Source organism: Poromitra crassiceps (genome assembly GCF_964638095.1).
Source record: "Poromitra crassiceps genome assembly, chromosome: 6".
Lineage (NCBI taxonomy): Eukaryota > Metazoa > Chordata > Actinopteri > Beryciformes > Melamphaidae > Poromitra > Poromitra crassiceps.
The window spans coordinates 3,579,174-3,589,539 of record NC_139627.1 but is presented as its reverse complement, the minus strand read 5'-3'; positions in this window follow the sequence as shown (position 1 = coordinate 3,589,539).

The window sequence follows — 10,366 nt, the reverse complement described above, 5'->3', positions numbered from 1 at the left end:
TGCAGCCTGTTTATTTAGTCGTGTTGTAATAATGCTTGACCTTTTCCTTCAAGTCCACAGCTTGACCTTAAGCACCATACTCCCCCGCAAAACACACACACACACACACACACACACACACACACACGCACATGCACACACACACACACACACACACACACACACACACACACACACACACACACACACACACACACACACACACACACACACACACACCTACTTTGCAGAGGGCTTCATGCTCTGCCAGCTGCAGGAGTGGATTGTTCTAAATTAGTATGCATTAGGTGGTTTAGTGCAAAAGCATTTAATTATGCGAGATGGCACTAAACTGTCTCTGTTATGATTAGCCCAACACCTTACTACCTTCATCTCACCATCCCCCCTCCTCTTCCTCCTTCCACGGGTGGGTTGGAGGTGAGGAGTGAGAGAGGGGGCGGGGCTGGTGAGGTAGGATGATTGGGGGTCCGGGGGGGGGCGGGGGGGGGGGGGGCAGGGTTAGATGTAGTATCCCCAGTATCTCTGCTCCCAACATGTTTTCTCCCTAGAAGGATTTTGATATTCCCTGCCTCCCCCCCCCCCCCCCTCCGCTCTCCGTGCCCTCGGATAGTTTGTCAGACGATATTGAATCAAGTCTTTTGCTTTTATGTGTGTGTGTGTGTGTGTGTATATATATATGTGTGTGTGTGTGTATATATATATGTGTGTGTGTGTGTGTGTGTGTGTGTGTGTGTGTGTGTGTGTCCCTGCTCGCACTGACTCTTTTCATGCTAGGGTATGGCTGTTTCATCTCGGGCAGCAGCAGCAGCAGCAGCACGGGGACAGCCGGAGCGAGCCAGGCAGGCAGCCAGTCATCCAGCCAGGTAGTCATCCAGCCAGGTAGTCATCCAGCCAGGCAGCCAGCCATCCAGCCAGGCACCTAGTCATCCAGCCAGGTAGCCAGTCATCCAGCCAGTCATCCAGCCAGGTAGCCAGTCATCCAGCCAGGTAGCCAGTCATCCAGCCAGTCATCCAGCCAGGTAGCCAGTCATCCAGCCAGGTAGCCGGTCATCCAGCCAGGTAGCCAGTCACTGCAGTGGAGCCTCTGCCCAGCAGCTCCCTGGAGGAGGCCATTATACAGGAGAGATATCAAACCATGAATCATTTACGCCAGCCCCCACCCCCCCCCCCCCTCTCCTTACCGTCACACGCAGCCCCGCCCCCCTCCTTACCGTCACACGCAGCCCCGCCCCCGACACCCGGCCGGCCGCCTGCATCTTTAATGAAGGATTATTACATTGAAACACAGGCTTTGAGTCATTAAAGTCATACTTAGTCCCCCCCCTTCTTTTACCTCATGTACCTCTTCTTTTACCTCATGAACTAGGGCTGCACAATTAATCGTATTTTCATCGTCATCGCAATATGAACATGCGCAATAAACACATCGCAAAAGTGGTTTTATTTACATGCGTCATGCATTCCCACTCAGCATCTGATCATTTTGTCTTGTGTTGTAAATCCAGCGTACACCTTTCCCTTGCAACAGTGCGCTCCGCCCCTCTGCCAAAGCCCCAACACGCTGTGTCTGTGTAGTTTCAGCTAGAGTCAGTGTGTATTTCATGTCTTTATTCAGTGGGCATAGGCTATGTTTGGGGTCTATGTTAGCATTATTAAAGCAGAAAGACATAGGAACTGTATAGCTAATATGCATACTTTAATATTTGTTTATTTATCGCAAGTCGTATCGTCATCATCGCTATATTGAACAATGTTATTATCGCACATCGCAGATTTTCCTCATATCGTGCAGGCCTATCATATACCCCTTCTTTTACCTCATGTACCCCTTCTTTTACCTCATGTACCCCTTCTTTTACCTCATGTACCCCTTCTTTTACCTCATGTACCCCTTCTTTTACCCTTATGTACCCCTTCTTTTACCTCATGTACCCCTTCTTTTACCTCATGTACCCCTTCTTTCATCTCATGTACCCCTTCTTTTACCTCATGTACCCCTTCTTTTACCTCATGTACCCCTTCTTTTACCCTTATGTACCCCTTCTTTTACCTCATGTACCCCTTCTTTCATCTCATGTACCCCTTCTTTTACCTCATGTACCCCTTCTTTTACCTCATGTACCCCTTCTTTTACCTCATGTACCCCTTCTTTTACCTCATGTACCCCTTCTTTTACCTCATGTACCCCTTCTTTTACCTCATGTACCCCTTCTTTTACCCTTATGTACCCCTTCTTTTACCTCATGTACCCCTTCTTTCATCTCATATACCCCTTCTTTTACCTCATGTACCCCTTCTTTCATCTCATATACCCCTTCTTTTACCTCATGTACCCCTTCTTTTACCTCATGTACCCCTTCTTTTACCTCATGTACCCCTTCTTTTACCTCATGTACCTCTTCTTTTACCTCATGTACCTCTTCTTTTACCTCATGTACCTCTTCTTTTACCTCATGTACCTCTTCTTTTACCTCATGTACCTCTTCTTTCATCTCATATACCCCTTCTTTTACCTCATGTACCCCTTCTTTTACCTCATGTACCCCTTCTTTTACCCTTATGTACCCCTTCTTTTACCTCATGTACCCCTTCTTTCATCTCATATACCCCTTCTTTTACCTCATGTACCCCTTCTTTTACCTCATGTACCCCTTCTTTTACCTCATGTACCCCTTCTTTTACCTCATGTACCCCTTCTTTCATCTCATGTACCCCTTCTTTTACCTCATGTACCCCTTCTTTTACCTCATGTACCCCTTCTTTTACCTCATGTACCCCTTCTTTTACCTCATGTACCCCTTCTTTTACCTCATGTACCCCTTCTTTTACCTCATGTACCCCTTCTTTTACCTCATGTACCTCTTCTTTTACCTCATGTACCCCTTCTTTTACCTCATGTACCCCTTCTTTTACCTCATGTACCCCTTCTTTTACCTCATGTACCCCTTCTTTTACCTCATGTACCCCTTCTTTTACCCTTATGTACCCCTTCTTTTACCTCATGTACCCCTTCTTTCATCTCATGTACCCCTTCTTTTACCTTATGTACCCCTTCTTTTACCCTTATGTACCCCTTCTTTTACCTCATGTACCCCTTCTTTCATCTCATGTACCCCTTCTTTTACCTCATGTACCCCTTCTTTTACCTCATGTACCCCTTCTTTTACCTCATGTACCCCTTCTTTTACCCTTATGTACCCCTTCTTTTACCTCATGTACCCCTTCTTTCATCTCATGTACCCCTTCTTTCATCTCATGTACCCCTTCTTTTACCTCATGTACCCCTTCTTTTACCTCATGTTTTGGGCATCTCAATTTGGAGGCGTTTGAAGAACAGCCTGCTTCATTCAGGGAGGAGGATAATGATGCTTTGTGTTGGAGTGTTTCTCTGTTGGTGTTTAGTGTCAAGGTGTGTGTGTGTGTGTGTGTGTGTGTGTGTGTGTGTGTGTGTGTGTGTGTGGTGGGGGGGCGGGGGGGACACAGGGGTTAATGTGCTGGAAAGAGTCATTTAGGTCACTGGTCGTGTCTGATGCATCTGTCACTGTGCTGAGCCGCTGCTGCAGGAGGCTCAAAGGAAAGCCAGGAGGGAGAGAGGGAGAGAGGGAGAGAGAGAGAGAGGGAGGAGGAGGAGAGAGAGAGAGAGGGAGGGAGGGAGGAAAGAGAGAGGGAGGGAGGGAGAGAGTGAGAGGGAGGGAGGGGAGAACCGGTTCTTTCAAATGGAGAAAAGGAAAAGCTGACTGCTCTGTGATTTGGGCTCTGTGTCAGGAGCAGCCGTTTCATATGAACCTAATCACACTTTCACCTGTTTTTATTGAGGATCTGAGTCTCTGTCCTCTCCCACAGTCTCCCTCAGTCTCCCACCACACTCCTCCTCAACGCTCACGTTTGCTCGTCACCTCTCCTGGTCTCTCCTCTCTCTCTCTCTCTCTCTCTCTCTCTCTCTCTCTCTCTCTCTCTCTACGTCTCCTCCTCTCCCTCCCTCTCCCCCTCCTCCTCCTCCTCCTCCTCTCAGGAGTGCACTTCAGCGCCTGTGTAAATATCACAACCAGTGATGAGGAAAAAGTGCTGGCACCTCCACAAGGGGATTAGAGGAGCCATTTTGTGTATCACTTATTAATGTGTCTATCTCTTCTTCATGCTGTGTGAGCAGTGAGGAGAGTCTCCCCTCACACAGGCAAACCTATACATCTCTCTGCTGCTGTACGCATGTTATCTCCAGCCAGCGTTTCAGCAGAACACTTTCCCTCAGTGAGAAATGTCTCCCAATTAATTCCTTTCCTCCTAACGAGTTTTCTTCAGAGGGTTACCTTCTGAGGGGGAGATCGGTTCAACCTCATTATTTTCTTTTTAAAGGCAACGCCGTTATTTCTCTGCACCGATTGGTTTTAACTGCTCAATAATAGTACGAAAAATAACTGTTTTGCTGCTGAACACCAGGTAAATACACACAAATGTAAATGTGAAAATGTGTGTGATTGATACAGCGTAAATGTACACGAGTCTCTCCGTTAGCCTGCTTTAACTAGCATGTGCTAATTGCTAGCCTGTTCTCTCTCTGCCCCTATGGCTGGTTCCTTTGTTAGTGAGCCACATGTCTCATGGCACGGCTTAGTCTAATCACTGCTAAATATTCAATGGCAGCTCATAGCCTAATCAGCCGGAGCGTAATCATTTTGTCAACCAATTGTGCGGTTCCTCTTGACCTCCCAGACGGAGGTAAACTGCACAGCCTCTCCGTAGCCTCAATTACCAGCAGCACTATAACGGTGATAAAGCAGAGCACGGGCTCCAATCAAAAATGGCTGATTGATGTGGACACACATGGGCTCCTAATTGGATTATAAGGAACGGCGTTAATGGTGTTAGTTAAGGGGGCACTGGACACAGTGGTCAAGCTGGCGTCTAAACACTGACCACAGTGAGCAGGTATTTAGTCCCCCCCCCCCCCCCCCCCCCCTCCTGCCCTCTGTGATCCACGTCATGTGACCCTCCATGCATAGCAACAGTATCCTCGGGGGTCTTGGCCCTAATGGCCCCTCCACGCAACAACCCTCTCTTCTGCTCCCACCCCTGCTGCACTGGCAAGCGTGTGTGTGTATAGTGTGTATATGTATAAGGACGATCCAAGATGGCCGTGTGTGTATATATGTATAAGTATATGTATGTATATGTATAAGGACGATCTAAGATGGCCGTGTGTGTATATATGTATAAGTATATGTATATATGTATAAGGAGGATCTAAGATGGCCGTGTGTGTATATATGTATAAGTATATGTATGTATATGTATAAGGACGATCTAAGATGGCCGTGTGTGTATATATGTATAAATATATGTATATATGTATAAGGAGGATCTAAGATGGCCGTGTGTGTATATATGTATAAGTATATGTATATATGTATAAGGAGGATCTAAGATGGCCGTGTGTGTATATATGTATAAGTATATGTATATATGTATAAGGAGGATCTAAGATGGCCGTGTGTGTATATATGTATAAGTATATATATGTATATGTATAAGGAGGATCTAAGATGGCCGTGTGTGTATATATGTATAAGTATATGTATATATGTATAAGTATATGTATATATGTATAAGGAGGATCTAAGATGGCCGTGTGTGTATATATGTATAAGTATATGTATGTATATGTATAAGGAGGATCTAAGATGGCCGTGTGTGTATATATGTATAAGTATATGTATATATGTATAAGGAGGATCTAAGATGGCCGTGTGTGTATATATGTATAAGTATATGTATATATGTATAAGGAGGATCTAAGATGGCCGTGTGTGTATATATGTATAAGTATATGTATATATGTATAAGGAGGATCTAAGATGGCCGTGTGTTAGGCCTGCACGATATAAGGAAAATCTGCAATGTGCAGATTAATGATTAATTGATTAATTGTGCATATATGTATATATGTATATATGTATATATATATATATGTATATATGTATAAGGAGGATGGCTCTGTGAGCTGCCTGGGTGACTGGCTCTCTTATGCTAGTAGTGACAGCTGTGGGGTCAGAACAAAAAGCTGTCTATTTACCAAAGCAGCAGCCCTCCTCCTCGCCCTGTCCAACACACACACACACACACACACACACACACACACACAGACACACAGTGAGTCGGTGAGAGAAATGAGTGGAGGGAACCTATAGCTAACAGAACGGTGGTAGGTAGTGAGAGAGAGAGACCTTCCCCTGTGCTCAGACTGTGCTCTCTCTCTCTCTCTCTGCATTAACGTCTCTGTTTATCCTAACGGGGCTCGTTAAGAGGGGGAGCTAATTAATTGACCCTGGCAGCTCAGAGGGGCTGTTGTCGTGACGGGGGGGGGGGGGGGGGGGGGGGGAGCTGGGCGCAGGGCTGTGGGGCTGCCCACAGTGTCCCCGATGCTCATCCTTAATCTGGGTGTTCATATCCTGGCCAAGTCGCCCCGCGCGCTCCCCGCTGACCGATTGGCTCCCGACGCCTTCCTGGTAAGTGCAGTCATACTGGATGTTTTATCCTGCGTGAGCGGCATAATACCGGCTAATGCCTGAGGGGGAGCTCTCCCTGTTAATATATCTCCTCTCTCTCTCTCCTCTCTCTGCTTAGCCGAGCCGAGCTGAGTGAGTGTGTCTCTCTCTCTCTCTCTCTCTCTCTCTCTCTCTCTCTCTCTCTCTCTCTGCTCGCACCCCGGCTCTGCCCTGGCACTTTATTAAAGAGACTACCGGTACTAGCTTTTCGCCTTCTGATTTCCACAGCAGCACACAGGCTGTCACGGCAGAGAAAAGCCAGCGGGGGTGCCAGAGTTACGGCGCGCACACACACACAGCATATCTGTATTTACTACCTCATTCTCCCTCCCCGCTGCCACTGACAAGGAGGAGGAGGAGAGGAGAAAATGGAGGACAGGCTGCTGCATTCTGACATGTCTCATCAGGGAGAGAGGTGGACAGACGAGTCTATAGTGAAGCCATCAATCAACGCTTCTCAATACGCCAGCGCAGCACGCAGGGAGACCAGACTCGCACATCAAGACAAACAAAGGACTGTTATTTCTGCTGCTGTTGATATATCTTTATAAACCCCCTTGTTCAGTTGGCCATTTCACATAAATAGGCTTATGTCCAAATCGAAAAATGTATTATAAGGCCAAATGGATGTATTTGGTGTTATTAAATTGGCTTGGTTTTACCTTAAGGCTTTTGGTTATTTCAAAGAATTCACAGCCTTAAAAAAAAATCCAACTATATATTTCACTGGAAACGTCTCTAAACTCCTTCCTCATCTTGGGTGTAATTACTTCCATATTTTTACTGCCAGCTTCAGTTGATCAGATAAGTGCTTATAATGATTCATTTTGATTAGAATTTCTAAAAGGCGGCGTATTCACTTGAAGTGTTTCCTTGAACACCACGTATTTATAGCAGAGGAGAGCTGTGTGTTGCTGGCAGTCTCCCTCTCCTCTCTGAGGCTGAGGGTCATGCTAATTTTTCATCGACATCATTTCATTGAACTTTAATTAACACAACAAGGATTCCGTGTCCTCCAATGTCATCCACTCAGAGTGCTAATACCAGCTCATTAGCCTAACCCCCAGTAACTCAAACCCACATGAAACCACTCCGTTTACACTTTTTAATGTGCTTGACTCAATTATATTTATGTTGATATTATATATATATGTATATATATATATATATATATATAATATGTCTATATATATATATATATATGTCTATATATATATATATATTATATGTGTACATATATGTACATATATATATATATATATATATATATATATATTAGGGATGTCACAATATATCGTCCCACAATATATCGCGATATCAAAACGTGACAATATGTATCGTTGAGATTAAATCTCATATCGTGAGAAAAAGAAGCTGAACATGGTGGCACTGATCTGCATCTGATTGCATGCTCGCTCTCCTTTTCATTGCTTTGTTTGAACAGACGAGGGACGTTACAGACACGGAGGATGAAAATGGTGAAATTACTCAAATTAGCGTGGAGGATGCCCCCTCAACTTACAAATCGATCGCAAAAAAATATTGTTAAAATATTGTATCGTTATCGTGAACCCAATATCGTGTATCTTATTGTATCGTGAAGTGAGTGTATCGTGACACCCCTATATATATATATATATATATATATATATATATATATAATATGTCTGTATCACGTGTAGCCTACATAGTTATGTAGGTCTACACCCTTTTTCTGTCGGTCTTTGTGACCATGTCCTTGTGTATGTAAGGCTGAGGGTGCTCAGAGCATAAAGAATTTCATTGTATTATACATTGTATTATACATATGACAATAAACTACTTGAACTTGAACTTGATATATATATCATATCCTGCCAGCCATTCCATCTTGTCCATAATATCTATTAAATATCAGAGATGTAACAAGGCTTTTTGAGCTGAATACAATATAAATCCTCATGCTAGTCGCTCCACCTGCCTCAGCAGCAGCCAGCTGTCTGTCCTTCCTCACGTCGCTCGCTCTACTCTCGCCCGTGGTGACAGCAAGACTAATGTATTCATGGCGCCGCCACGGTGAGAGGCATTACTTTACCTTTGCTTAATTGAGGGGAAACTCCCCTGACGCCTGCTTAGCACAGCGCTAGGCTAGCAGAGTTGCCGCCACACTCTCAACCCCTATAGGAGAGCGGGGCCACTCAACCCTGACTGAGAAGTAACACAGCCGGGGACCACCCAGGGACTGCCCAGGGACCGCCGAGGGGAGGAATGATTTAATAATGTTGATGAGATATTACCCCCAGCCTTCGTCGTCGTCGTCGTCGTCGTCGTCCTCCTCCTCCTCTCCCTCTCTGCCCGTCACCTGCTCTTTACCTGGGCAGGCAGGGAGACGACTCTGTGTCGGTGCCTAAAGGTGTCGTAAGGCTGCTGACACACGGGCTCGCTAAATATTTCACAAGACGGAGACTCTGAGCACGAGGAGAGAGAAATAGAACAAGGATAGCGAAGAAGGAGAAGAGGGGGGCACACAGAAAAGAATCCGTGCAGAGAGGGTTTTGACACGGAGAGCTGAGCGAGGTTAGGGAGCGCAGTCAAGGGCAGTCAGGCCAAGCTTGTAATTGGTTGACACCAGAATATAGTGATGTGGATTTCTCACACTTTCAGAGAGAGAGAGAGAGAGAGAGAGAGAGAGAGAGAGAGAGAGAGAGAGAGAGAGAGAGAGAGAGAGAGAGAGAGAGAGAGAGAGAGAGAGAGAGAGGAGAGAGAGAGAGAGAGAGAGAGAGAGAGAGAGAGAGAGAGAGAGAGAGAGAGAATTAGAGTATTGCTGTGAATGTGTTGATCTGCTCTGACATCACCTTGAAGTCACACCTGAGTGAATGTTGATCTGAAGTACAACAGACGTCACCACACTATCTGATTTTTCCTTTGGCTCCGATAGTGAAACCCTCAGTCAGCTCTGCAGCGGTGCAGGCAGGCACAGCTCCATCTGAGAAGCAACCAGCATGACACACCACCACCCCTCCACTGGAGCTCCTGCCTGGGTTTTAATTGTCCCCATGCCCCAGGGGCTGCTGGGAGCTATGTGGGCGGGGCCCAGCCTTTTCTCCAGGGGGATGAGGGCCGGGGGAATGGGGGTGACAGAACCCCGGCTCGCGGTGTCAGGTGCAGAGAAGGGGGGGGGGGGGGGGGGATGGAGGAGAGGGCATGACAAGCTAACCCTGGGGAGCCGAGTGGGAAACCCATTCACCCAGAGAGGAAGAGGAGAGACCTTACCACTGCACTCGCTAATACATATATCTATTCTGTTATCGCCTGGCCTCGGCCTATTAGCAGATAGCACCGCTAGGCTAGGCTAGTCTTCTCTGCACAGAGCTCAGCGTGTCCGTAGCGCCACAACAGCAGTAGATTAGTTTGTACTGTGACTGCTGGTGGTGCTGCGCCTGTGATTATTTAGACAAGGTTTGTCACTTGGAAGCTTGCAGACGTCCCAGTGTGCTGCTGCCCTCCCTCCCTCCTCCCCCCTGAAATCCAGTTCATTCATGGCTAACACCTCCCCTAATAATAGCATGTCTGCTGCTGCTGCTGCTGCACGAAAGCAGGAAACCAACCTGCTCCCGTTTCAAATCATAACCGCCCGCTCCCCTGCTGCTCTCAATTTCTACAACATGCGGTGCGAGCGAGACGGCTGTGATTGTGTCATTGAGCAGTGAGGGGGCGCTGTGATGTGTGTCGGGCTAGAAAGCGTAATTTTGATTAAAAAACAAAAAAACCAAGCTGAACAAAAGGCAGAGCTGCTTGGGGCTGTTGGCTGAGGTTTCTCTCTCTGGACCCTCCCTGCTCTTCCT